This window comes from Ischnura elegans, chromosome 1, assembly GCF_921293095.1.
Source record: "Ischnura elegans chromosome 1, ioIscEleg1.1, whole genome shotgun sequence".
Taxonomy (NCBI): domain Eukaryota; kingdom Metazoa; phylum Arthropoda; class Insecta; order Odonata; family Coenagrionidae; genus Ischnura; species Ischnura elegans.
In genome coordinates, this window is record NC_060246.1 from 170,094,665 (window position 1) to 170,122,539 (window position 27,875).

Genomic DNA, 27,875 nt, shown 5'->3' on the forward strand with positions numbered 1-27,875 from the left:
ATGGAAAAAGCCAGAAATCAGAGGGTAAAAATGCGGCCTGACTGGGACTCGAACCCAGAACCTCCTGGTTGCCGGCCAGGTGCTCTACCAGTTGCGCTACCAGGACGCTTAGATTTACCATGATTTCGGCGGGGGTTTATATACAGTAAACTCCCTTTGCTTTGGCCCACAAGAGTAACCAATAGATGGCACTGGGGCAGCTCACCACTCACCAGCAGAAGGAATGGACGAGGACACAAGGATGAAAGGAAAGATACACACTCACACGATAGCAGGAAAGAGACAGGAACATGCGTTTCGGGGCACGCTGAGCCCAAGTGAAATAAGCCAATATGGCCGATACACTACTTCATGAAGTAGTGTATCGGCCATATTGGCTTATTTCACTTGGGCTCAGCGTGCCCCGAAACGCATGTTCCTGTCTCTTTCCTGCTATCGTGTGAGTGTGTATCTTTCCTTTCATCCTTGTGTCCTCGTCCATTCCTTCTGCTGGTGAGTGGTGAGCTGCCCCAGTGCCATCTATTGGTTACTCTTGTGGGCCAAAGCAAAGGGAGTTTACTGTATATAAACCCCCGCCGAAATCATGGTAAATCTAAGCGTCCTGGTAGCGCAACTGGTAGAGCACCTGGCCGGCAACCAGGAGGTTCTGGGTTCGAGTCCCAGTCAGGCCGCATTTTTACCCTCTGATTTCTGGCTTTTTCCATCTACCACAGCACCGTTGTCCTTGTCCTTTTTCTATTCCATGTTCCTTTCCCTTTCTTTCCTTACCTGTGAATTTATATGCATATTTGCGCTTAAGGCGTCGTGTGAATGAATGAAGTAGTGTATCGGCCATATTGGCTTATTTCACTTGGGCTCAGCGTGCCCCGAAACGCATGTTCCTGTCTCTTTCCTGCTATCGTGTGAGTGTGTATCTTTCCTTTCATCCTTGTGTCCTCGTCCATTCCTTCTGCTGGTGAGTGGTGAGCTGCCCCAGTGCCATCTATTGGTTACTCTTGTGGGCCAAAGCAAAGGGAGTTTACTGTATATAAACCCCCGCCGAAATCATGGTAAATCTAAGCGTCCTGGTAGCGCAACTGGTAGAGCACCTGGCCGGCAACCAGGAGGTTCTGGGTTCGAGTCCCAGTCAGGCCGCATTTTTACCCTCTGATTTCTGGCTTTTTCCATCTACCACAGCACCGTTGTCCTTGTCCTTTTTCTATTCCATGTTCCTTTCCCTTTCTTTCCTTACCTGTGAATTTATATGCATATATATATATATATATATATAAATATGTGGCCGATCGAGGCGAACGAACAAAAATTGTACTACTAAAACATAGACACACGTAAAAAAAGGGACACTCACAAATAAACGTTCAGACGTTTCAGCGGATTGATCCGCTATCCTCCCGCTATCCTGTGGGTCCGCTTCATCGATGATATTTTTTTACTATGGGCCCATGGGCGTGACTCGCTAGACACTTTCATTGCATCCCTCAACTCCACCTCATCCGTTTCTTTCACTTCATCAATTTCTGCTTCCTCCCTTACCTTCCTTGACATAAACATCCGCCTTGAAAACAATACCTTCAGCACCTCCATCCACAAAAAACCCACCAACCATGAACAATACTTGCACTACACCAGTTGCCATCCACCTCACACCAAACACGCAATCCCCTACTCCCTATCAGTCCGTGCCCATCGCATCTGCAACAATTCACCATCTCTTCAAAGAGCCACACAGAACCTCCATCATGCTCTCCTCAAACGAAAGTATCCAGAACCCCTGCTTAAAAAGAAAATACTCTCTCCCTCCGAACAGTACACCCCACGCACCAAAAAAGAACAAACCAGGAAACTGAATCTCACCACCACATTCTTCTCGGGCTCTCAAAAAATTAAAAAAATATTAAAAGATCTGTACCCTATCATCAGAAAAAACAAAATCACGGCTGCTCTTCTTCCATCCTGCCCCTCCATTGCCTACAGAAGAGCACCTAACTTAGGTAATATTTTAAAATCCACCCGCTCCCTCCTACGGCACGCTCTGCCCCAACCTTCCTCCCTGATTCCATGCAACCGCCCCCGTTGCAAATGCTGCCCCCTGCTACGCCCCACCACTTCACCTGTCATCAATAGATCCTCCTCCACACCGTCTTGCACTTCCTTCAACGTTGTATACAGGCTATTTTGTAATTTTTGCCCCGCGTACTACATAGGAGAATGTACCACACCCATATCCATCCGTATGAATAACCACAGGCACTCCTGCAAAACTCCCCCCTTTCATGAACCCATCCCCATTCACACTTCCTCACACAACAATACCTTCGACCAATGTTTTTCCCTAACCTTCATTGAAGTTTTGCCAGAGAGGGCAACTATCATCGAGGTGAGGACGAGGGAGATGGCCCACATCTGGGTTGAAAAGGCGTTTGAAACGCCCGGGCTAAACATCGCCCACTAAGAAGCCAAAACAAACCCTACCCTCCCTTTTCCCCCCTCTCCCCTTCCCCTTCTTCCACCCCCACTACCTCACCAAGGAGGGCGACTGGAGGAACTTACCCTGCCTGCAGCAGTTCACCTTCAGCATTGAGGATAGCGGATCAATCCGCTGAAACGTCTGAACGTTTATTTGTGAGTGTCCCTTTTTTTACGTGTGTCTATGTTTTAGTAGTACAATTTTTGTTCGTTCGCCTCGATCGGCCACATATTTATATTATCGCTTAGTGCGCTTTCATCAAGATTTTATATATATATGTATATATATATATATAATAATATATAATATATATATAATATATATATAATATATATATATTCAATGTTTTGCAGAAATGCGATGCAACGTAGCACATAATGCGAATGTTTAAAAACACAGTCACTAAAAATAGACACAAAATAAAAAAAGGAAACACTCACACGAAAAATAAAACTGAGAGACTTTCGCGGTTGTAGCCGCTTCATCAGTCAAGGAGAGAATGAGGGGGGAAGGAGTGTGTTGGAAAAAGGAGTGTGTTTGAAAAAGGGGAAAAGGTGATGGGAAGAGGGGAGGGGTGTATTGGGGCGGGGCTAACTTAACAAGATACATTTAGACCAGGGAGTTTATTGGCTTGTAGACGCCAGATGCATGCCAATTCGAGGGTGTGGAGATTGAGGGGCGAGTCAGTGGGTGACAGGGAGGCAATGATAGAAACTTTGAAACATAGATTAAAGATGGAATCATGCGATAAACAATGTGTGGGGACCGGGAGAGATGCATGTGGGGATGAGGGTCGCGAACGAATCCTTCCTACGCTCTCTTAACCCACCCCCAAACCTCACCCCGTCGGAGTCCACTGCTCTCAAGAAACTCCGAAAAAACCCAAATATAGTCATTACCTCGGCTGACAAAGGCTCCACGGTCGTTGTGCTTGACACCAACGACTACACCGCAGAGTGCAATAGATTATTAGGAGATTCCTCCTCCTACTCCCCTCTCTCATCAGATCCCAACTCTGAGTTCACCGGAGAATTGAACGAACTTCTAAAAACAAAAGGTCCCCCCGAAGGTTTAAGCCCATCTGACATTTCCCTTCTCTTACCAGCTCACCCCACTTCGCCATCTTTCTACATCCTTCCAAAAATTCATAAAGCTAATAACCCAGGCCGTCCCATAGTTTCCTCTCGAAACTCTCCTACGGAACGCATCTCGGCCTTTGTTGATTTCTATCTCCAACCCTTCGTTCAGTCCCTTCCTTCATACATCAAAGATTCTCATGACTTCCTTTCTAAACTCAATTCCATTTCCCTCCCCCCCAATCAGCCCATTATCATGGCCAATATTGATGTAACCTCACTTTACACTTCAATCCCTCATTCTGAGGGACTCGCTGCTCTCCGCCACTATCTTTCATTACGACCCACTCCTCAAAACCCTAGCACTGAATTTCTTCTTGATCTTTCCCATTTCATTCTCACCCACAATGCCTTCTCTTTTAATAACAACCACTATCTGCAAATCTCCGGCTGTGCTATGGGAAGTAGGTTTAGCCCTTCCTATGCAAATCTCTTCCTCGGCCTGTTCGAAGAAATTTTCCTATCAAATTACCCTCTAAAACCTCTCCTTTGGCTCAGATACATTGACGACATATTTATTCTCTGGCCGCATGACATCAATTCCCTTAACACCTTTGTCTCTTCACTTAACTCTTCCGCCTCAGTTTCTTTCACTTCTTCCATCTCTAACACCAACATCACTTTCCTAGATGTGGACATTCTTCTTTCCGAAAATAACAAATTCAAGACATCTGTCCACATCAAAGCCACCAACAGACAGCAATACCTCCACTATGACAGTTGCCACCCACCACATACCAAACGTTCAATCCCTTTTTCTCTCTCCGTCCGTGGTCACAAAATCTGCAACCCCGAAGACCTTGAGAAGTTCCTTTCCAATCTACACCGCGGGTATCCCGATAAACTGTTAATCAACAAAATTAGAAAAAAACCCTACAGGTCCAATAAACCCCGTGCCGAAAAGAATTGCTCTCCATCTCTTCTCACCACTTACTTCCCCGGTGCTCATGCCTTACAGGACATCCTGAAGGACTTGTACCCCATTCTCTCCAACCACAAATCCACCTCACAAATTTTCCCCTCTCTTCCACGGATCACGTATAAGAGACCACCTAACCTCAGCACCATCTTCAAAGCCACCCGCCCCCTTCAAAAATTGAATTCAGTCCCACTACCCCACCCTCGCCGTGCAACCGTCCTAGATGTAAAACTTGTAAAATTTTCTCTCCACCCCCAGCCCCTTTCCTCTCCAAACTTAAATTCCTCCCGATATCTCCTTCCACCACCTGTACCTCCACCAACATCATATACCTCCTTCAATGCAACTTCTGCCCCGCTTTTTATATAGGCCAATGCACCACCCCCCTCAACCTTAGAATAAATAATCACCGCGCTTCCTGCTGTCCGTCATCCCCACATGCATCTCTCCCGGTCCCCACACATTGTTTATCGCATGATTCCATCTTTAATCTATGTTTCAAAGTTTCTATCATTGCCTCCCTGTCACCCACTGACTCGCCCCTCAATCTCCACACCCTCGAATTGGCATGCATCTGGCGTCTACAAGCCAATAAACTCCCTGGTCTGAATGTATCTTGTTAAGTTAGCCCCGCCCAAATACACCCCTCCCCTCTTCCCATCACCTTTTCCCCTTTTTCCAACACACTCCTTTTTCCAACACACTCCTTCCCCCCTCATTCTCTCCTTGACTGATGAAGCGGCTACAACCGCGAAAGTCTCTCAGTTTTATTTTTCGTGTGAGTGTTTCCTTTTTTTATTTTGTGTCTATTTTTAGTGACTGTGTTTTTAAACATTCGTATATATATATACACACACGTTTGAAATAAACTCACACGAGCATTATAAATAATGTAAAGGAACTTCTTCTTGCCCTCGGGTGGGCACACAAAAAAACTTAGAAATTGACAGAAAAACGAAAAATAAAATAAAAGTGAGGAACTTACGGGGAAAGGTTGTTTTTACAAATTTTCGATGGGACGCAGCCCATCTTTCTCAAGTGAGAAGAGGAGGGAAAGTGAGGAAAGGGCATAAGGAAGGGTGCAGGGCAGAGGGCTAAGATGGAGGGAGGAAAAATGGTGGACGGGGATTGGTTGTTCTTTCTAATGGGCGCGGTTGATTCCTGGACCAGAAAACGCACGGAAAGCCCATATGCATGCCTGTTCAGAGTCCTTCAGTTCTAGGGGGGTGGTAGACGGGGGGAGGGAGGCTAATATTCCCACTCTATAGCATTGGTCAAACAGAGCTTTGTGGGAGGAAGCATGAACGGCGACTGGAAGGGAAGCAGAAACAGAAGAAACGCTATTGCATGAAGAGCGATGCCCGTTCATTCGGATGCAAAGGGGAGTGGTGGATAAGCCGATATAAAAAGCGGGGCATTTCTGGCACAACAGTAGGTATATATACAATGTTTTTTGTTGTGCAAGAAATTTCCGACACAGAGGGGAGAGGGAAGGCAAGGAATTGATCGGGAAGGGGTTCGGTGATGAGGATGTGACAAGTTTTGCATCTTGCACGGTTGCAGGGCGAGGGCTGTGGTTTAATATAGGTACTTTGTTTGGGCAGTGGTTTGGTTGTTTTTAAGATGCTGGCCAGATTTGGTGGTCTCTTAAAAACGAGTGAAGGGCATCGCGGGAAAAATCTGGAAGTGGCCGTGTTGTCTGAGAGGATGGGGAAAAGGTCTTTTAGGGTCCTACGCAATACGTCCACGCCCGGAAAAAAGGTCGTACAGAGAGAAAGGAACTGCGACGAATTGTCCCCGCCTAGTTTTTTCGGGACATATGATTTTTTTCGGATCTTATTCCGGAGGAGGGGTTCCGGGTAACCCCTTCTCCTGAGAGCATGGTGTAAATTTGAAAGGAATCTATTAAGGGAGTCTGGATTATTACATATTCTGCGACCACGGATGGAAAGAGAAAAAGGGAGGGAGCGTTTTGTATGTGTCGGATGACAGCTATTGTAGTGTAGATATTGCTGTTTGATTGTGTTTTTAATGTGTACAGATGTGTGAAATTTATTTTTTGTGAGAAAGATGTCCACATCAAGGAATGTGACATGAGTGGAGGAGGAATATGAAGTAAAATTTACAGATGAAAATGAATTGAATATATATATATATATATATATTGTAGAGTAAGTATATACTTACTCAATGATAAAAGTGACGGAACCAACCGAACAAGACAAATTAATTAATTTCTCAACGTGCACATTTACTGATACTAATAGGTCGAAGGAAGTTTCGGCGATTTCAAAAAGATATTCAAAATAAGTTTAAAAGAGTTTTAAAAAATTCTAGAGCCACGGCTATAATTTCCGGCTACGACTAGAGCTATTGATTACCAAAGAATGTCTGATAATTATAATATTAAAATATATACCAAAATGTAATAACAAAAAAACTCCGGCAGACAATCTCCATGCGTGCTGCATAGGTTTTAGAAAGAGAATCATCGCTCTTCCTCCATACCCAGACTCAACAAAATGTGCTTTGGAGATACAAATGCCTCATAAAGTAGTTTTCCTACCGAAATCGTGGGAAATGATCATTGAATTCACGCGGTATATAATTCCAAAGCACTCATCTCTGATGTGCTCCAATGGTAAAAGGGTTGAGAATTCCAATAAGAAAACTGAAAATAAAAACTTAAGTTTTCAAATACAAAGTAAAGTATAATCTTTCCATCTAGAGGAACTCTCATTCAATTTGCATGCAATACATTTGAATGAGGAATACACTAAGGAACCAACAGTAAATAGATATCTAGAGATATATATATTCTAGCTGACCCGGCGAACTTCGTACCGCCTAACATTCAATGAACCTATAGTTTAGTTGCACCATCTATATATATAAAAGAAAGTCGAAAATCGTGTTAGTTAGAACACTTATAACTCGAGAACGGCTGCACCGATTTCAATGAGATTAAGTTCTTTGGATTCGTCTCAGGCCCGGATAAAATATAGGCTATTAAAAAAAGGACAATTTCACAAAACAATGCATTTCTTTCCTATGGACATGCTTTTAGGAGCTATAGTAACACAACAATTGATAAGTCGGTCAAAACAACAAATAAAATAATTTGTTTTGTTTTAACTACTTTAATAACTGAATTTCGTAACAATATAACATTTTAATTACTAAATATATTCAAAATATTAATTAAATTGAAATTACATTAAAAAAATTTAATTCGAGCTAATTGTAAGCCCAGCCGTGGCCCAGCTCGAGTTGCCACTTCACTACCGTGTTTGTAAACGAATCTCCAAGCAATTGTTGACAAACGGTAATGTCCGTGTTCCTGTCGAGGAATCGAGTAGTTTTAACTCATTTCCTTGGAATGATTGCAAATTAGTTTCAGCGGAAGGTGAGCTCATCAACAAAAAGTTCCAGAATATGATTGATCACCAAAAGAATCAAAGATGGTTGATTTAGCGAGCAAGAACGAAGATGTGGATGACTAAAACGAGGTAAATTCAAATAGTTCGTACTCTGCATGAACCACGGTGTGCCCTACACATTCGGGTTTAATGTCTTGCGTCAAGCGCCTTCTGATAAACAACAGTTTTTGTTTTTTTATCAGAATGAAGCTAAATAAAAATAGCGAAGCGAAGCAGGGACGCAGCGAGGGGGGTTTTTGGGGGTTAAACCCCCCCCAAAAGCTCAGAGTATCTTTTTATAAAAAATTTGGTTATTAATATTAGGGGGACGGATTAGTCACAGAATATTTAACTGTTCACACAGCCGCAAAACCTACCATTTTGAACCTTTTATCCTAAAAAATGTCTGGGGAGGACTCCCACACCTCTCGCTTACCTTGGCAAGTTTTCTATACCATACAGACCCGCCAGTATTAGCTGCGCCTATCTTTAATTCCTAGCTGCGCCCTTGAAGTGAAGGAAGAAATACAGCGGATGGTTTACCGACTCGTAAACATACCACATATTATTTACCATGAGAAAATCATGGGTTTTCACTGAAACATGAGAACAAACATCACAAAAACTGAAAGACTGACCATGCGATTTGTTAATCGTTATCACGAATGCAACACGAATTGGAAATTGAATACGTTTAAGCTCAAAAGGGCATATGAGTTGGGGTCATGGAATCTTCGGATTGAGAACTTCCTCATCTTTGAATTTTCCTTTGAGTATAGTGGCGTGAATCACTTTCATTATCAGTTTTTTTTAATAACCAAACACGTTCCGTTGGATAGTTTTGGTTGGTTTAGGTGTCGAAAGATCATGAACACAGAGCCTACCTTTAGCTGTTAATCGTGCCGTGGTAAGCCAAGTGCGTCCAAGGACTTTAAATATTCAGATAGATAGTTGTTGACTTCGTCTTCGTTTATTACAAAGTTAAAAGATTTGAATTCATGCAGAGTACACGGACATTACTGAAAATCAACAATTGCTTGGAGATTTGTTTATACACACGGTAGTTATGTGTTTGTTGACAACTCAATTCGAGCTGAGCTTATCTCTAATTCAATTATTTTACTGCTATTTAAATATTACTTTAATATTTTTAACATGTTTGAACATAAAATTTTTTTAAATATTGTTAAAAAGATCAGTCTATACATTAGTAAAAACGAAAAAAAATCTTATTTTTTTGACCGTCTTAACAATCAACTCCTAAACACATAATCTCTAAGATAAATTTGAAATTTTTTGTGAACTTTTCCTATTTTTTAATGTCCTATATGTTATCCGGGGCTGAAATGAGTCCAAAGAGCCTAATGTCACAAAAATCGGTGCAGCTGTTCTCGAGTTATAAGTGTTCTAACTAACACGATTTTCGACTTTCTTTTATATATATATAGATAGGAGGGCGTTCATCTTTGATAATATGAATCGGAGGATGGTCGATGGTAAAAAACGATGCGTAATGAGACGACTTGTCTCTCATTTTACGCCTCGTCGGCGTTAAACAAATCGATGGTACCAACTTTTAGAGAAGTGATGAAATATTTTTAGATTCGCGATTAGGAAAGGAGCCTACGGTCTATGAAGACGCCTCTCGAGTGGCTATGAAGGTGTAGGAACTTAGGATATGCACTTCTATTCCGGTATTGTCCGACAGCTGTGACTAAATGGATTTTCGGTGAAGGCCGCCAGCGTCCCCTCCCCGCTCCCCTCTCGAACGCCCCAGATGGATCAAAATTTACACCAAGTGTGTCTTTCTTCGTTAGTCTTACTAATATTTGATGTTTCAGCATCGTCCGATGAGGAACAATCACGAAAGAATTACTCAATTATCTGCATTCCAGTTTGTATTTCTTATGTCAGTGTCATTCCTCGTCTTTCGCTGCTGTCAACAAAGTTTTGGTAAATTCTTTCGCGAATATCTCATCCGCATGCATATAATAGAAGGAATATTTAAATTTGAACGCCCATCAATTGATTTTTAATTTCCACAGCGCTAGGCTCAGATATAGCCGGGGGAACCTGAGTCTCTCTCCAATATATCATCAGCGGTTAGTCTTTTGCGTCGATATTAAAATGCAACAATTAAAAAAATCTGGGATCGGTCGCCAAACGCATTCTTACAGAAACGCAAATTGGGTCCCTAGATTACTCTCCCAATGCTTATGTCGCAAATCTAAGTCAACATAGTGCAATAAGCAAATTGACCACTAAAAGGGATGAAATACAATTTGATGCTTTCCCTGCGAATGATGTGGGCAAACTCTTTTCTGGGTTCAACAAAATTTATCCCTTAGGATGAGCCCCAAGTCGGAGCTTGAAACGTTGGCCATTATGGAAAAATTAACCCGGTGAGAATCTTGAGAAGGGTTTACCCACACTGCAAGGGATGTTGGAATTATGCTTATAGCAAAGGGATGATGCCTCCTTTTTGGGCGGTAATCGCTTGGTACAATCATAATCAAATCCTTTTTAATTTTGTGTATCTACTTTTCGCTCGGAAATGTATCGATAATCGCAGATTTTATAACTTTTGCTAATCCTCCGACGGGGGAGGCAAACCTCCAAAAGTGGGACCCTTTTTCTTCAACTAACACCACACATTCCCCTCTAAACTTGTATTGATAAGTCCCCTTGCCTTTTTTCATCAGACAAAAGTATGGTCTTTCATTCTAATAAAATGGAGCCCTTTGATGACACCTCTCTTTTCTTATTCGCAGTAACTAGCATCTTTTTCTGTCTAAGTAAGTAATTCTGGTACACTAGCTTTGATGTATATTACGAAGTTATGAATTTTGCGTCAGATAAAGTTGCGGGAACAAACATTGGTGTTGCTTGGATCTTGCATATACCTCTGTCACGGTTAGCAGACGCATTTTACCCGAAGAAGTTGCAATTTGAGTTTAATTATCTTCGGATGAATTGATGAAGAAAATTTTTGATGCTATTTTCCCGTACAAGAATTGACTATGTTGACTCATCGCTCTCCGATGATTCCCTTTTTTTCCTCAGTTGTCGTGTTTCTTTAGGATTCAATCCAGCATCCCTTATCTTTCTTTTCGTCAGCTTGTATCTCAAAATACTTCTTCATTATGGGGAACCTTATGCTCCTCCTTGCAATTACACGCAAAAATATCGCATAATGTAAAATGTTCCTTTAATATTGTTTGAGTTTTATATTTCAACTAGCTGACCCGGCAAACTTCGAACCGCCTAACAATCAATGAACTTACAGTTTACTTACACCATTTATAAATCAAGAGTGGCTGTATCGTTTTTAATCATGTTTAATTTATTATAATAAAATAAGGATACAAATTCAAATAAACTACGTAAATGAGTACCAAAATTGCTTGTCAGAAAGACATTTTCTTTATTGAATCTACATAGGGTGGATGGGAGCACGTTTACGCTGATTTTTTTCAACATATTTTCTTACGTTTTCGCTGAAGAAATTTTGGGCATTGTGGCTTAATAAAGCAGTTCATGAAATAAAAATTATACGCATTCAGTTGTTGGCTATTTGCGTTATTAGCTGTAAAAAAATGTTTTTAGGTCCAAGTCTGTTGCATACACTTGGCCCATTCAGGGAGGAGGTTGACATAACCCCAGACCGACGCTTGACTGATGCTCAAAATCGTGCAAGAAAATCCCCTATGAGGTGGCATTCGCATTAAATGACTTAAGGCGCGCCAGTTTTAGTATCTCTGTTTGGAAAGAATGCACTGCATAAACGTACTGCATGCGTAAACGCACCACGGTGAGCCCTACTCATTCGGGTTTAATGTCTTGCGTCAAGCACCTTCTGATAAACAACAGTTTTTGTTTTGCTATCAGGCGCAAGATGAAGCGGATGAAGCTAAATACACAAAGCGAAGCAAAGCAGTGACGCAGCGAGGGGAGGTTTTGGGGGATAAACCCCCCCCAAGAGCTTAGAGAATTTTTTTATGAAAGATTTTGTTATTAATATTAGGGGGTCGGATGACTAACAAACAAAACATATTTAACTATTCACACAGCCGCAAAACCCACTATTTTGAACCATTTATCTTAAAAAATGTCTGGGGGAAGTGCCCCCACACTTCCCGCTTACCTTAGCGAGTTTTCTATACCCTACAGACCCGTGTAATAAGCTGCGCCCAAAACCCCCTATCCTAGCTACGCACTTGAGCGAAGAAAGAAATGCAGAGGATGGTTTATCGACTCGTGAACATAGCAAGTTAAATTGACCATGAGAAAATCATGGATTTTCATTAGCACATGAGCACAAACAACACAAGAACTGAAAGACTGACCATGCGATTTTTTAATCGTTATTACGAATGCAACACGAATTGGAAATTGAATACGTTTAAGCTCAAAAGGGCATATGAGTTGAGATCATGGAATCTACGGAATAAGGACTTCCTCACCTTTGAATTTTCCTTTGAGTAAAGATGCGTGAATCACATTCATTACCAATTATTTTAATCACCAAACACGTTCCGTTGGATAGTTATGGTTGGTTTAGGCTTCGAAAGACCGTGAACACAGAAACTACATTTTTCTGTAAATCGTGCCATGGTAAGCTAGGAACGACTTAAAATATTCAGATAGATAGTTGGTGATTTCGTCTTCCTTTGTTAAACATTTCAAAGATTCGAATTAATGCAGAGTACGAACTATTTGAATTTACCTCGTTTTAGTCATCCACATCTTCGTTCTTGCTCGCTAAATCAACCATCTTTGATTCTTTTGGTGATCAATCATATTCTAGAACTCTTTGTTGACGAGCTCACTTTCCGCTGAAACTAATTTGCAATAATTCCAAGGAAACGGGTTAAAACTACTCGATTCCTCGACAGGAACACGGAAATTACCGTTTGTCAACAATTGCTTGGAGATTTATTTACAAACACGGTAGTGAAGTGTCAACTCGAGCTGGGCCACGGCTGGGCTTACAATTAGCTCGAATTAAATTTTTAAATTGTAATTTCAATTTAATTAATATTTTGAAAAAAATTAGAAATTAAAATGTTATATTGTTACTAAATTCAGTTATTAAAGTAGGTAGTTAAAACAAAACAAATTATTTAATTTGTAGTTTTGACCGACTTATCAATTGTTGTGTTACTATAACTCCTAAAAGCATGTCCATAGGAAAGAAATGCATTGTTTTGTGAAATTGTCCTTTTTTTAATGGCCTATATTTTATCCGGGCCTGAGACGAATCCAAAGAACTTAATCTCATTGAAATCGGTGCAGCCGTTCTCGAGTTATAAGTGTTCTAACTAACACGATTTTCGACTTTCTTTTATATATATAGATAAAACCCTTCTTTGGCCTATTCTGATTTTCCGTAAGTTTTAGTACTTCCTGTGGTACGGCTAAATACATTCAGTCACATTCATAATGGAAGAGAAGCACATCACCATTGTTCGCACACCTTTAAAGCAACTCGAGAGGCGTCTTCATAGACCTTAGGCTCCTTTCCTCCGTTCGAGGATCTAAAAGTATTTCATCACTTCTCTAAAAGTTGGTAACATCGATTTGTTTAACGCCGACGAGCCGCCAAATGAGGGACAAGTCGTCTCACTACTCATCCTTTTTTACCTTCTACCATATTCCGATTTATATTATCAAAGATGAACGCCCTTCCAGCAGAACACGCGGGATGAATTTTGCTGCATTCGAGGCATGGGAGGGGGAGAAACGAGCGGGGAGGGGACGGGATCGGCTTGCTGCTCTTGTATCCGCGACGCTGCGTGGGCGTTGGAATATTTTCTTCGCGGGCGCGGACTCAAATTAAGCGTTTTGTGGCTAAAAGGTGGCAGATACGTCAAAATGCATGAAATGTTTGTCCTAGAGGACAGTAACTCGGCAAAATCTATATGGAATGACCATAAAATATTATATTTTTAGAATTTTGACCCGTCCCCCCTAAATTGCATTTGGGCGAGGGTCAGGGGTTCACGTATAGGTGTCAAATTTTTCAGGCCTTATTTTTGATTGGTCCCACAACTTTTTTTCATTGGGCCAGATGGATTTGAAAAAAATCCATTTTTGCGATCCGCCCTAATGCACAGGTGACGAGGGGCGGTTTTGGATGCATCTCCGAAAGCGTCTTTTAAAACTCGATTCATGAGCTATGGAAGCGATTTAAAATTTGATTTAGGGAAAATTTTTTTGGTACCTTACTCGAGCGATGGCGGACTTAATATTTTGCCACGCGCCGAACAATGCCTGGAGACAATGGCGTAGCCAAAAAATTTCGTTCGGGGGGGAGGTGGGTCCAAAAGCAAGTGGGAAATTTTTTGAAAAACCGGGCACTAAGTAATGGGTTTTAAACTAATTTTAACATTTTCATGATCGGAAAAAATCATTTTTTAAGGAAACGTTTTGTAAATACCCGATTTTTCAATATTTTGTTTTCTTTTATGAAGGGCAATAATTGTGTTTTAATATTTGGTGGGGGGGGGGGTCCGGACCCCCCGTACCTCCCCATGGCTACGCCTCTGCCTGGCGACTATGCCAACTATATCTGTAAATTGTCTATTTTCATATATGAATAGATATACATATATCCAATAGATGCCTATTAGACATATATTAGATATATCTCTCTCTGTTAAACATAGTACATTAGATACACAGGTGACGAGGTGCGGTTTTGGATGCATCTCCGAAAGTGTCTTTTAAAACGCGATTCATGAGCTTAGGAAGCGATTTAGCATTTGATTAAGGGACAAATTTTTTGGTTCCTTACTCGAGCGACTTAAACAATTATGCCACGCGTCAAACGATGCCAACTGCATGACGTCAGCAATCATCCTTTCCCCCCAGCTGCCGTTCCCCTTGTTAGAATTAAGGTGATGTGACGTTACGTCGTAAATCTAGTTGATTTTTCACGTAGGCCCAGACAAGGGAAATACTCCAACCGTCGGTCACAAGCTGGATCAGGGAAAGACTCCACAAACAAGAAAAACAGCTCACAAGAAAAAGGTAGCCAAAAACAATTTACGAGTTATTACCGTTCGATATATATTCAAAGTAGAGTATTCAAAAATCAGAAGTATTACAGAAAACAATGATAGTAATTCATGATGCCAAAGGAAACATTACCAGCTAAATACCAGCAGAATAATTGCTCTAAATTTGCCATGTCTCACTAGACATGCGTCCCCAACCAGGCCACGAGCAGAAGAGGCTTGCCTGTTCAGGACAAGACAGGATTTGAGGGGAGGGATTCTTCCAGGGAGTGGAGGGGTAGCCAGGCGAATTCAACTACTGCGCCACTGATGCGTCACTGCGCCTGCAGAACGGCCGCTCCGCAAAACACCATTGCTTGGTTTTGAGTCAACAGCATACCACCCAGAATTTTCCCCTCAACTTCTGGGTTTGAGACATCAGTCGAATCAGCGGGATAATTCATAGGAACACATGGAGGGGAAGGAGATACTGGGGTGAGGTGTTGGAGGGAGAGAGAGTTGTGATAGGACAATGGTAAAACTTCTCACTCCAAGTGCAATACTAAGGCCTTAGCACCGATTTCCCCTTGCTTGCCAAGGAGTAAGTATTTCTCCGCAGTAGTCCTATATAAGTCTTGCATTGCAGGTAGGTTGGTTCGGGGTTGGTTCGGGGTTGTTTCGGGGCTGTTTCAGAGGCTGTTTCCAGAGGCTGAGTTTCCAGAGGCAGGGTTTTCAGAGACAGGATTTTCCAGGGACAGGATTTTCCAGAGACAGGATTTTGCAGAGACAGGATTTTGCTACGGGTCCTTTTGCGCGAAAAATCCTTTGCGCGAAAAAACCTTAGCGCGAAAAGTTCTTGCGCGCTAAGTTCTGCGGATAAGTTCGGAGGAAGTTCGAGGAATTTCTGGGGGGGGGGTACCAGAAATTTTTTTGGGGGGGGGGGAAATTTTTTTGGGGATTTTTTTTAAAATACCACAGTGATTAGCACTAATAACCATAATTATTATAATTACGTAAGATTTTTCCTCCCCTAGCTGAGTAAGAAAATCAATCTTATTACCCCAGACATTAGATTACCAATTTCTTACATTCTTAAAATTTGGAATGATCAACTCAGCGGTTTCGGACTTTTTGCGTGCACTTGTAATCACTTCCAGGTCTGTTCAGCTTTCTCACCTCAAATAGTTATAGTGTATCGATGGACCTTCAGCAACATCTCTGATAAGTAAGTATTCAATTATTACTAGCACTATTACTAACAAGGGGAGACCATGTACCTTGCTCCGCCTTTTTCAATGCCGTATTTTTATGGCCTTCGGAATGGTGAACACATCTCTGAACTAGTAGTGCTTCCGTTGAATGGGCCTTAGTTTGGCTGCAATTAATTAATTTTCATGGGGTACTTTTTAAAGCCGTATATATTTTAAAATATCGCACCTTTCACTAGACGCGTCAAGTGGGATAGTGGTAGCGCACATGAGTCCTACCGAGGGCCAAGAGGACCTCTTTAAAAGCAATATATCCCTTTACCGGAGAAATAATCATGCCCGTCACATTTGTGACAAGGCGCAAAAGATCCAGCTACGAATAGGGTAGTTTCCTTCATCAAAGAAAACGAAAGGCATTGATTGCGATTCGTTACCCACCATTAGTGTATTCATAATACACAAATTATTTGGTTTTTGAAATAACGGTTTAGACGAATGGCAAGGGTCAAATTTTATCCTCATTTGAAAAAGGCCAGATTGGCGCCCATGCGATTCCACTCCGCATGACGTCACAGGGACCTAGTTTCTACACGAGAGGATAGGAGTTATACATCGTCTGAGGTTACCAATGCATGCATGAGGCACAGAGCTCAGGGAAACATGTCTTAATAATCACCTATTAAAACTGGCTAAGTTCGGAAAGTTTTCTTCGTTTGATAAGGTATTAATAAACCTTTTTTTAACCAAGCGCTATCATCCAGCAAGGTACTCAGCTATCCGCTAGCATCCTGCGACGTATCACCGCTAAGCCTCGCCTCAAGGTCACCTCACCGGGCGGGAGGGGGAACCAGAAATACGACGTATAGAGATATTTCCCGGCATTCATACTTAAGCGTCGCGTTTTCGCGCGCTTGAAAATTTTCACTTTTCATTTAATCGCGAAAAATAGATGTTGTCATTTAAAAATCTAAAAGCGTGAAATACGTACTCCAGTAGTAATAATCTTTCGATTAAAGCAATAAAAAATAATAGGAAACCACCCTATTCTTCACCATATTCTCCGAAGTATGCTTCGCCCTGGACTCACTTATAGAGCGTTCCACATTTAGTTGACAGTATGGGCTCTAATGGAGATTCGTTTCCCATGTTAACCTCCATAAGGCCGGGAGCGCGGTTTTATCAATAACAGCACGGAAATTAATGTTGCTATATATACACTGATTAAAAATTGCACTCCTATGGAGAAGGACATTCTGCATTCATTGGTGCCGATAGTTTTTCGATAAAATTTATGACAAAAGCTATAAAAAAACATTTCCTTAAATTTCCGTTAGAAACGTGTATTTTTTTACTTTATTTTCTTCTCGCAATTGTTGGCTGACCGTAGTCTTTATTGAATTGAATCTTCTGCACAAAATTCTTCACACTATTTCCTCTTTGAAGGTTTTCACCAATTGTACAATAATTGAGTTAAAATGTTGTTATGCCGACATAACACCCTTTAGGACATGAAAATTTTGATTTTTGCAAGGTAAAAAGTAGTTGCTTACTAACTTACGTTTCTTACGTCGTAGGTCCATACGTGCTGCATATCAAATTGAAAGAAAACTACAAAGTTTTTTGGGTGAAAAAATTATTAACTTTCATAAATTCTCAAGAGAGTTACAAGGTGTTGATCTTAAGAAAAAATATTATGGCGCCGCTGGGCCGGGCTTCTTGCTTTTTTGCGCGCAGAGGGAAAATTCTCGGGCAGAAAAGGAGTTTTTTTTATCAATGCATTATATGAAATGTGTATATCTATTCGTTTGATATCGTAAAGAGAGAATACTCATACGTCGTAACAGCAGTGTTTTTATCTCAATACATTGATACACGAAAGTCAGCAAGCGGCTTGGAAAATAGACGCTTTCGCCTTGGGTGTTTCGGTCCCACCGCAGAAACCAAGAAAGAGACTATCTTATAATTTGTGCGAAACACTACCCCTTCCAGTGCATGCCTATTACAAAAAGGGGCTTGGGTTTTTCCTCAAGTTCCGTTCATAGGGTACCATAAAACATTGCACCAGAAGCGACCCTAGCCTAAGGGGCCGTGGGAAGAATTTACGAAGGCGTTCAGTTTGTCGTTGTATTTTTTGGAGTGAACAATTGTTGTGTGGTCTGCTGAATTTGAGAGCTGTAAAGTGTGTTTTACACTTATCTCTGCAAACAAACAAATAGAAACTCCGCGTCAAGCTTTCCTTGATGGACTAAGTACTGGGCTTGGCCCCCACTTCCCGAGGAGGACGATTTGCAATTATACATGCAGGAACGGAAAAAAGGTTCATAAAAGGAGCATCGCATTTGTTTCTATACAAAAAGAACTCAATGGATGAGCATGAAGAAGTGAATGGCGAGTGTTACGAGAGATGGTTTGAGCACTCACTTCTTGCAAACTTACCCGAAGGATCAACTATAGTGGTAGATAATGCCTCTTATCACTCAAGGAAATTGGAATCCTTGTCTACTACAAGGAGAGGAAAGAGAACATTAAGGAATGGTTGGCTGACACATTGCACATACTGCTAATGTTAGGGGCCTTGAAGCTTGGTTGGACAACGCGGAAATGGTGGTCAAAATTCACTCCACAGTCAACTGCCCAAAAGGTTATGCAATATAGTAATTGAATTTCAACAAATAAATAAGCGCGTAAGAATTCAATAGCCATTCAACATCCTATGAACCTTGTGATAGGTATTGCGAAGTGTTAAAATCAGAAATATGTTTAAAGTGTGTGTGTGTGCAGCATCAAGTCATCCGTCACAGGGACTTGATCCGTGGAACCTCTGATTCGTAGCATGATACTTCACCCACTGCACCACGGGAGCGATTGCGTTCTAAGGCAGTCTCAATGCCCAATATGTCGGCTGTGTCCACGATGTCCCGGCGAGAGTAGTAGAGAGGTGAGTCGAGGGCGAAGCATACTTCGGAGAATATGGTGAAGAATTCGTTGCTGGATCTTTTACGCCTTGTCATAAATGCGACGGGCATGATTTTCTCCCCGGTATAAAGGCCGTTTTACACGGTACACGGAATTGCGCAGGTTAGAGCTGCATTAATTTCTAAAATGGCGTGCAATTGCGCGAATGCATGAACGAAATTAGAACAGGGGCTATTTTGCCGTCTCGCATCCACGCATTCTCGCATGTGTTGTAGCAATTCACCGCTTTACACGACGCAATTTTGATTCCGCCTTCACACGTACGTCAGACTGCGCAATTCCGTGTACCGTGTAAAACGGCCTTAAGGGATATATTGCTTTTAAAACTCGCGGTTGTGTGAGAGCATTACGAGGGCAAAATTTTGGAAGATAAGTAGTTCCTGAACTCACCGCTCTCAGACGCCAACGAGCTTTGCGTTAATTTTTTCTGCCACTGTACATTAGGGCGGATCGGAAAAATCGATTTTTTTCAAATCCACCTGGCCCAATGAAAAAAAGTTGTGGGACCTTTCAAAAATAAGGCCTGAAAAATTTGAGACCTCTACGTGAACCCCTGACCCTCGCTCAAATGCGATTTAGAGGGGGGAGGGTCGAAATTATAAAAATATAATATTTTATGGTCATTTCCTATAGATTTTGCCGAGTTACTGGCCTTCTAGGACAAAACTTTCGTGCATTTTGACGTATCTGCCACCGTTTAGCCACAAAATGCCTAATTTGAGTCCGCGCCCGCGAAGAAAATATTCCAACGCCCACGCAGCGTCGCGGATACAAGAGCCGCAGGCCGATCCCCTCCCCTCCCCGCTCGCTTCTACCTCTCCCACGCCTCCAATACAGCAAAATTCATCCCGCGTATGCTGCTAGGAGGTCGTTTATCTTTGTTAATATAAATCGGAAGATGGTAGAAGGTAATAATGGAAGCTTAGTGAGACGACTTGTGCCTTATTAGGCGCCTCGTCGGGTTAAATAAATCGATGTTACCAACTTTTAGTGAAGTGATGAAATATTTTTAGATCCGAGAACGCAGGAAAGGAGCCTACGGTCCATGAAAAGGCCTCTCGAGTGGCTATGCGAGTGTGCTAACTTCGGATATGCGCTCCAATTTCGGCTTTGTGCGACAGATGTGATTAAATGGATTTTGGGCGAAAGCCGCTCGCGTCCCCTTCCCGCAAGCTTCTCCCACGCGCCAAATGCACCAAAATTCAGACCAAGTTAGTTCGTTCTTACTTCGTTAGTCTAAATATTTAATGTTTCAATATCGTCTGTGGAGGAACTATCACAAAAGAATTTTTCAATTACCTGCTTTCCAATCTGTATTTCTTATGTCAGTGTCATTCCTCGTCTTTCGCTGTTGTCAACAAAGTTTTGGTGAATTTCTTCACGAATCTCTCGTCCGTATCTATAATAAAAATAAATATTTAACTTCAAATTTGAAAGTTCATCAATAGATTTTTGAAAATCCACAGCACTAAGGTCAGATGTAGCCGGAGGTACTGTGGTCTCTCTCCAATATGTCACCAGCGAGTAGTCCTTAAAGTTGATATTAAAATCCAGCACTTTAAAAAATCTCGGATCGGCCGCCAAACGCATACTTGCAACAACCCAAATTCGGTCCTTAGATTGCCCTCCCAATGTTTATGCCGCAAATCTAAGTCAACTTAGTGCAATTAGCTAATAGACCTCTGTAAGGGATGAAATATGATTTGATGCTTTCCCGGCGAATGATGTGGATAAACTCTTCTAGGGATTCAACGAAATTTATCCCTGATGATGAGCCCCGAGTCGGAGCTTGAAACGTTTGCCATTATGGAAAAATTAACCCGGTGGGAATCCCGAGAAGAGTTTACTCACATAGCAAGGGATGTTGGAATTATGCTTGTAGCATAGGGATGATGCCTCCTTTTTGGGCGGTATTCACCATCGCATTCAAATCATTTTTATTTTTGTGTATCTAATTTTCACTCGGAAAGGAATCGAGAATTGCATATTTTATAACTTTTGCTAATCCTCCAACGGGGGAGGCAAACCCAAAAGTGGGACCCTGTTTCTTCAACTAACATCACACATTCCCCTCTAAACTTGGATTGATAAGTGCTCTTGCCTTTTTTCATCAGACAAAAGTATAGTGTTTCACTCCATAAAAATTTAGCCCTTTGATGACACCCTTTGATACCTCTCTTTTCGTATTCACAATAATTAGCATCTTTTTCTGTCTACGTAAGTAATCTTGCAAACTACCTTGGATGTTTCTTACGAAGTTATGATTTTTGCGTCAACTAAAGTTGCGGGGACGATCATTGCTGTTTCTTGGTTCTTGCATTTACCTCTATCACATTTGGCAGACGCATTTTCGACGCAGAAGTTCCAATTTGAGTTTAGTCCTAAATTTTTATTTGATGAGGAACGTAGAGATAAAAATCGGATGATTTCTCTTCAGTTTAATTTTCTTCGGATGAATTGATGAAGAAAATTTTTGATACTATTTTCCCATACAAGAATTGACGATGTCGACTCAACACTCTCCGACGATTCTCTTTTTTTCCTCAGTTGTCGAGTTTCTTTAGGACTCAATCCAGCAGCCATCATCTTTAGTTTCGTCCGCTGGTCTCTCAACATACTTCTTGATTTGGGGGAACATTATGCTCCTTCTTGCACGCAAAAATATCGCATAATTTCAAATGTTCTTTCAAAAGTGCTCCAGGTTTGTACTTAAGCAAAATCCCTACTTTTGGCCTATTCGCATTTTCCTTAAGTTTTAGTACTTCCTGTTGTACCGCTAAATCCTTTTAGTCACACACATAATGGAAGGGAAGCGTCACCATAGTTCGCACACCTTTATAGCCACTCGAGAGGCCTTTTCATGGACCGTAGGCTTCTTTCCTGCGTTCTCGGATCTAAAAATATTTCATCACTTCACTAAAAGTTGGTACCATCGATTTGTTTAACCCCGACGAGGCGCCTAATAAGGGACAAGTCGGCTCAATAAGGCTTTTGTGGCTAAACGGTGGTAGATACGTCAAAATGCACGAAAGTTTTGCTCTAGAAGGGCAGTAACTCGGCAAAATCTATAGAAAATGACCATAAAATATTACATTTTTAGAATTTCGACCCTCCCCCCCTAAATCGCATTTGAGCGAGGGTCAGGGGTTTACGTAGAGGTCTCAAATTTTTCAGGCCTTATTTTTGATCGGTCCCACAACTTTTTTTCATTGGGCCAGATGGATTTGAAAAAAATCGATTTTTCCGATCCGCCCTACTGTACATACATCTTTATCTACTCCCTTTGCTAAAAGGTAATTATCATTGCCAGAAATTAAAATAGGAAGTGGTTAACAGAAATTTATCTCTTTCTTAAAAATTGATGAGAGGTTCTACTGGCATTCATGCATATTAGACATGGCCAACTTTAATACAGGCCGGAACATGGAATTTTGGCAACGCTGTGCCGGGGTCCTATCGTGTTTGTTTGAGAGCATGGCGACTTATGCGTGAAGAGTATCCGTGTAACCAAAGAAGCATTAAATCTCTTGTTAAAAAGGCAGAACTGGACTTATTATGTGAATATCATATTGGCTAAAGGTACGTACAATAGTTTTAAGATAATTTTTGGGAGCTGAAGGTGGATAATCACGTTTATTACTTCAAAAGAGTTGCGGTCACATACCGGCTGGCCATTAATGGTGGGGAATTGAGAGTGCAACAATACTGGTTTAAAAGGGGGAACAAGAATTATTTTTCTGTACTTTGTTTTGCCTTACGGTAAGTAAAATAGTTTAAAGATATTCTCAGTGAATTGTGAGTGGATATTCAGCAGTATTTCATCCAAAGCATAGCGTCTCTTCGCGGCCGGCCACGAAGTAACCTTGAGAGTACACAAATGAAACGAGGCGTATTTGTCGGGTATATAAATGCTGCGTTGTTTTTACAATATTATTATTCTCGGGTTAACAGTGATTGCTATATTTGGTGTGCCTTATGAATAACTATGTGTAGTTGTGTTTATAATAACGTCGTATATTATTGAACGACGAATGGCTACTCGTTAACTCTGTTAATATATGTCTCCAGGTACTGATGTTATTCATATTTTCCAAACTTATCATGAATGCTCTGCTTTTTTTCTGTGATCAGCGAAACTATCTTTATTAATGCAACTTTCCATTGTTTTCATAAAGGGGCCCAAGCGTTGTTGTGTGCATATTGCAGAAGCAACTACCTATCCACCAAAAACAAGGGGTATGTGACTGTGTTCCAGTTCACCAAAGATGAACGCAGTAGACAGAAGTGGCTGAAGAATTTCCCTCGGAAGGATTGGAATCTTTCTTCAAGCGCAATAGTTTGCTTCAAGCATTTTGCTGAGCGGGATATCCTACACCGAGTAACATACATGAATAAGAACGGTGAAGTGAAAAGTTACGAGTTAGATCGCCAAAAGTTGTCCCCTGGTGCTACTCCCACAGTGTTTCAGGCCCTCTCCTCTTCTAAAAATTCTTATTGTGATCAGTGAACCATGAAAATCTGTGAACATAAGTAGATGAGTTGTACTTCTAAGAAATGAAATCAGGAAATATTGTATGAATCAGTAGAACATGAAAAGACTGCTGATGAAATGACAATATATATCTTTATTTCCGAAAGACATGCTAATTTGACATCTGACCGCCTTCTAATACTGAAGGTACATTGGAAAATCAATTGCTACTAAGTGATATGGAATATATAAGTGGTATTTTGAACTAATTCATCTTTCCCTTCCAGGCAAAACTTCTTGTTGTGATCAGTGAAGCATGAAAATCTGTGGAAATAATTAAAGATGAAGTATTTCTTGGAGATGAAATGAACGAATGTTGTATGAATTAGTGAGAACATGAAAGAACTACTGAGGAAATGACGATATAAGTTCTCATATTGAAAAGACTTAGTTAATTGACGTCTAGCCGCCTTCTAATACAGTAGGTATATTGGAAAATCCATGAGTGCTGAGTGAAATTATGTATATATGTGGTATTTAGAACAACATAATAATTTTCTCTGCAGCTAAAACTTTCTTTAGAGTGAACTTTGAAAATTTGGTCATATAATCAATTATGAAGAACCTAGTGTGGCTACCATTATCGAGATTAATTCAATAATTTCCTATCGTTTGTAAAATTTGATTTGATTTTAATCAGTATTGAGTTATACGGTAGTATAATGCTATTTGATGAGACATTTCTCCAATTCGGAAGTCATTATTATTTCATTATACTGGTCTTGGTGTTTAGAAATATTAGATTGACAATATATTTATCTTCCTTATGGCTTCATATTTTTTAAACATTGTTGTCTAATATATAGAATGTTAAGACTAGTTTTTTTGTAATATCACATAAAGTTTTCTAATTAGCCCTTACATTTGTACTGATCATGTTTTTTTCACCAAATTTTTCATCAGATAATGTGGTGCCTATGAAACTGATAGCTGTTGCTGGTGACGGTTCATCGGTGAACTTCAAATGGCACGATCTATGGAGGTTGTTTCTGGCTGAAATTGAAATTAAGAACCTGTGGCAGCTTTTATTTATTCCACTTTCTGGAGTAATATTTATGCTTTGATGGCTATGCCTTGTGACATTGTGAGGTTGTTTGTTATGTTGTTTGACCTCTTCAATATGAAATGCTTACCGGAAAATGTATATATCTGATTTTTATTTTAAATAAATGTTGTTAAACGTCATACATTTTTTTCTCTCCTGAAATACCGCGGCGAAAGGTGCTAGAAAATAACGCATTACTTTTTAACATGTTAATTTTTTAGGTTATTCAGGGAGGTGAAATGATGTTTATTTTAAAGCCGCTCTTTATTTCTAAGTCAATACATTTTATAGGGTGCTCTTCTATGTAAACAACCAATGGGTTAAGCGGTAAACTAAACGGTATTTCCTTCTAGGTCGTCGATCGCAGTACTTAAATATATTTCCGTGCATAATCTCTCGTATCCCTTGCCTTGTTATTAGTTCTCACGATTACTTTTAATAAATAGCTGTTATAATACGAAATACAACCACTCGAATAACTCAACCCTACCGTAGTTTTTATCTTAACTTTAGGGAGGGTGAACGGAGGTCCATCCCTATTAACATTACACAACGTCAACAGCTGAGAGGCCGATCCACCGGACCCCAGGCAGTAGGACCCCTGACGTCACGTAAAGCGCTGTCGCCAAATTGCATGTTCCGGCCTGTATTAAAGTTGGCCATGATATTAGATTAGCTTTTATTTGAAAATTTAACAGTCAATTACTCTGTGTCTTGAATTAAAAGATATTTTAATTCTGATATCAAACCAGTTTAAAGATTTAAATATGTTCCAATTTGTAAAACACCACTCTCTATAAAAAGTACTAGATTTTTGAAATCTAGTACTCGAAAAATTACTAGATTATTGAAAAAAGTACTAGATTTTTGAAATCTTGCCATAGTTATCTCTTAATATTCAAAGTACACCTTAGAGTGAGGGATTTTGCTGAAATAATTCATTCTTCAATGATATTTTAACACGCAATGTGAGTTCCCAGAAAGAAAAGACATCAATGTAGTTGTATTTATAGCCGGGGATAAGGAGAATATTTTTTTTGCTACACAGTTTTCTTTCGCTGTTTCAATCAAGAATATGCGACACCGATATGCTGCGGTCCTCGTGGGAGGATTAGATGAATGCATGAGGTGGAAAGGGTGAATTGAAGCTCACGCGGTGCAAACTAGAGATGGGTCAAAAATAACCGAACTGCCAAAACGAACTATTTACTGAAATGAACCGGTTTGAAACTCCCTGTTCACTGTTCATGACTGCACTGCACACGTGCGGAGTATTCGCTGTAACAGGTAAGCTCACCAAGAGGTATTTTGAACCGCAGCTTACTCCATCAAGTACGTGGTGGCTATAACAGATGGCGGGTAAGATGCAGGACATCCAAGGCGCGGAAGTGCGCCAAAGCCCAACGACCGAGCCCCTCCCCTCCGTCTACGAAAAAGAACAGGTTAGCCACTGAATGGTTCGAACTGGGTTCAAAATATTAGGTTCGCCCCTCCCCTTCTTTTACCCTCCGTCTACGAAAAAGAACAGGTTAGCCACTGAATGGTTCGAACTGGGTTCAAAATATTAGGTTCGCCCCTCCCCTTCTTTTACCCTCCGTCTACGAAAAAGAACAGGTTAGCCACTGAATGGTTCGAACTGGGTTCAAAATATTAGGTTCGCCCCTCCCCTTCTTTTACCCTCCGTCTACGAAAAAGAACAGGTTAGCCACTGAATGGTTCGAACTGGGTTCAAAATATTAGGTTCGTTTTGCCGTTCTTTTTCTATGGGTATTCTTTTGAGGAGGCCGTTCTTTTTTCGGAGGGTATTCTTTCCTCGGTGGGCGTTCTTTTTTTGGAGGCCTTTCGTTTCCTCTGGCTGTTCATTTGGGATCTCGCGTTCATTTTGAATTTTCCATTTGTTCATTTGAACATTTGCGTTCCATGAACAGGATACGATGGTTCAGGTTCGCGGTCAATTTACGGCTCGGTTATCTGTTCGTACTTTGTGCTATGGTTCAAAGTTAATTTAAACATTAGGTTAAAACTTTACTTTGATTAGTTATGTTAATGAAAAAATATGTTTCAGCAAAAGGGAAAGCTATTCACAAATTGTTAAATTATATCATATCCTGTATTTATTCTGTGACTAAATTATTTGTGATGGAATAAACTTTAAACTGAGATTAACTGTTTTACCCTGCGTTGCTTTAAGAGATCTGAATTGATGATTTTGGGAAACAAAAATTTGGCTTCAACTTTCCTCAAATTACTTGTTTGTAGTTTAATTAGCGTCGAAGGGCTTGGTACTCTTCCGGAGAAAGTCTACGGAGGCATATATCCATCATTTTCGAAGGGATGAAAACAATACGGTGCCTAGGGTAATTTTATTTGATAACATTAGGTTTTTTACGTCGCGGCATTTTACAAAGTGTTGACTCTTTCTTTACTTTTTATGTTTAATATTTAAATATGTTACAGAATTCCATTCATATTTTACTATTTTTTCTACATTCTATCTAAAGTACTAATTTAGCAATGAAACTGATTATTTCTCACCTTCTTACGCATGCTATTATTGATAGTTAATTGCATTGTTATAGTGGATAGATACCGGACACAGGCTGTAACGAGGAGAAAAAAGCAATATATTACCCAGGAGTCTAAGAGAGAGATTCACAAATGACGTTTATGCCAAAAGAATTGTAAAGAACAGTTAGCTGTGTATGACAGTCTAAATTGCTCATAAGACCAGCATTTCTTTTCTGGTACTATATATATACACACATAACATCAGAATCTGGGTTGATAAATATTAAATTTTGGTTATTCTACAAGTGGACAGCGTATATTCTCCTGCACACGGATGACCAAGTAAAGGCCCGGGACAGAATTTGCTTGAAATTACCATGACAAGCTGCACAAACCATATGATATAGCACTAAGCCTTCATTTACTCAAAACGTCCGATAAACAGTATATTCTACCTAAATGACCCTGACTGTACGCCACGAATAGATATTTTGAACTGTTCTTTTTACTGAATAGGTTCATAGGGAACGGTTTATCAAAATGAACAGTTTAACCCACCTCTAGTAGGTACCTAAAAACTGGGAAATTGCTAATTTAACGCTAATATTAAAAAATGGAGACAAGGAACAGCCATTCAATTACAGACCAGTATCTTTAACGTCTATCTC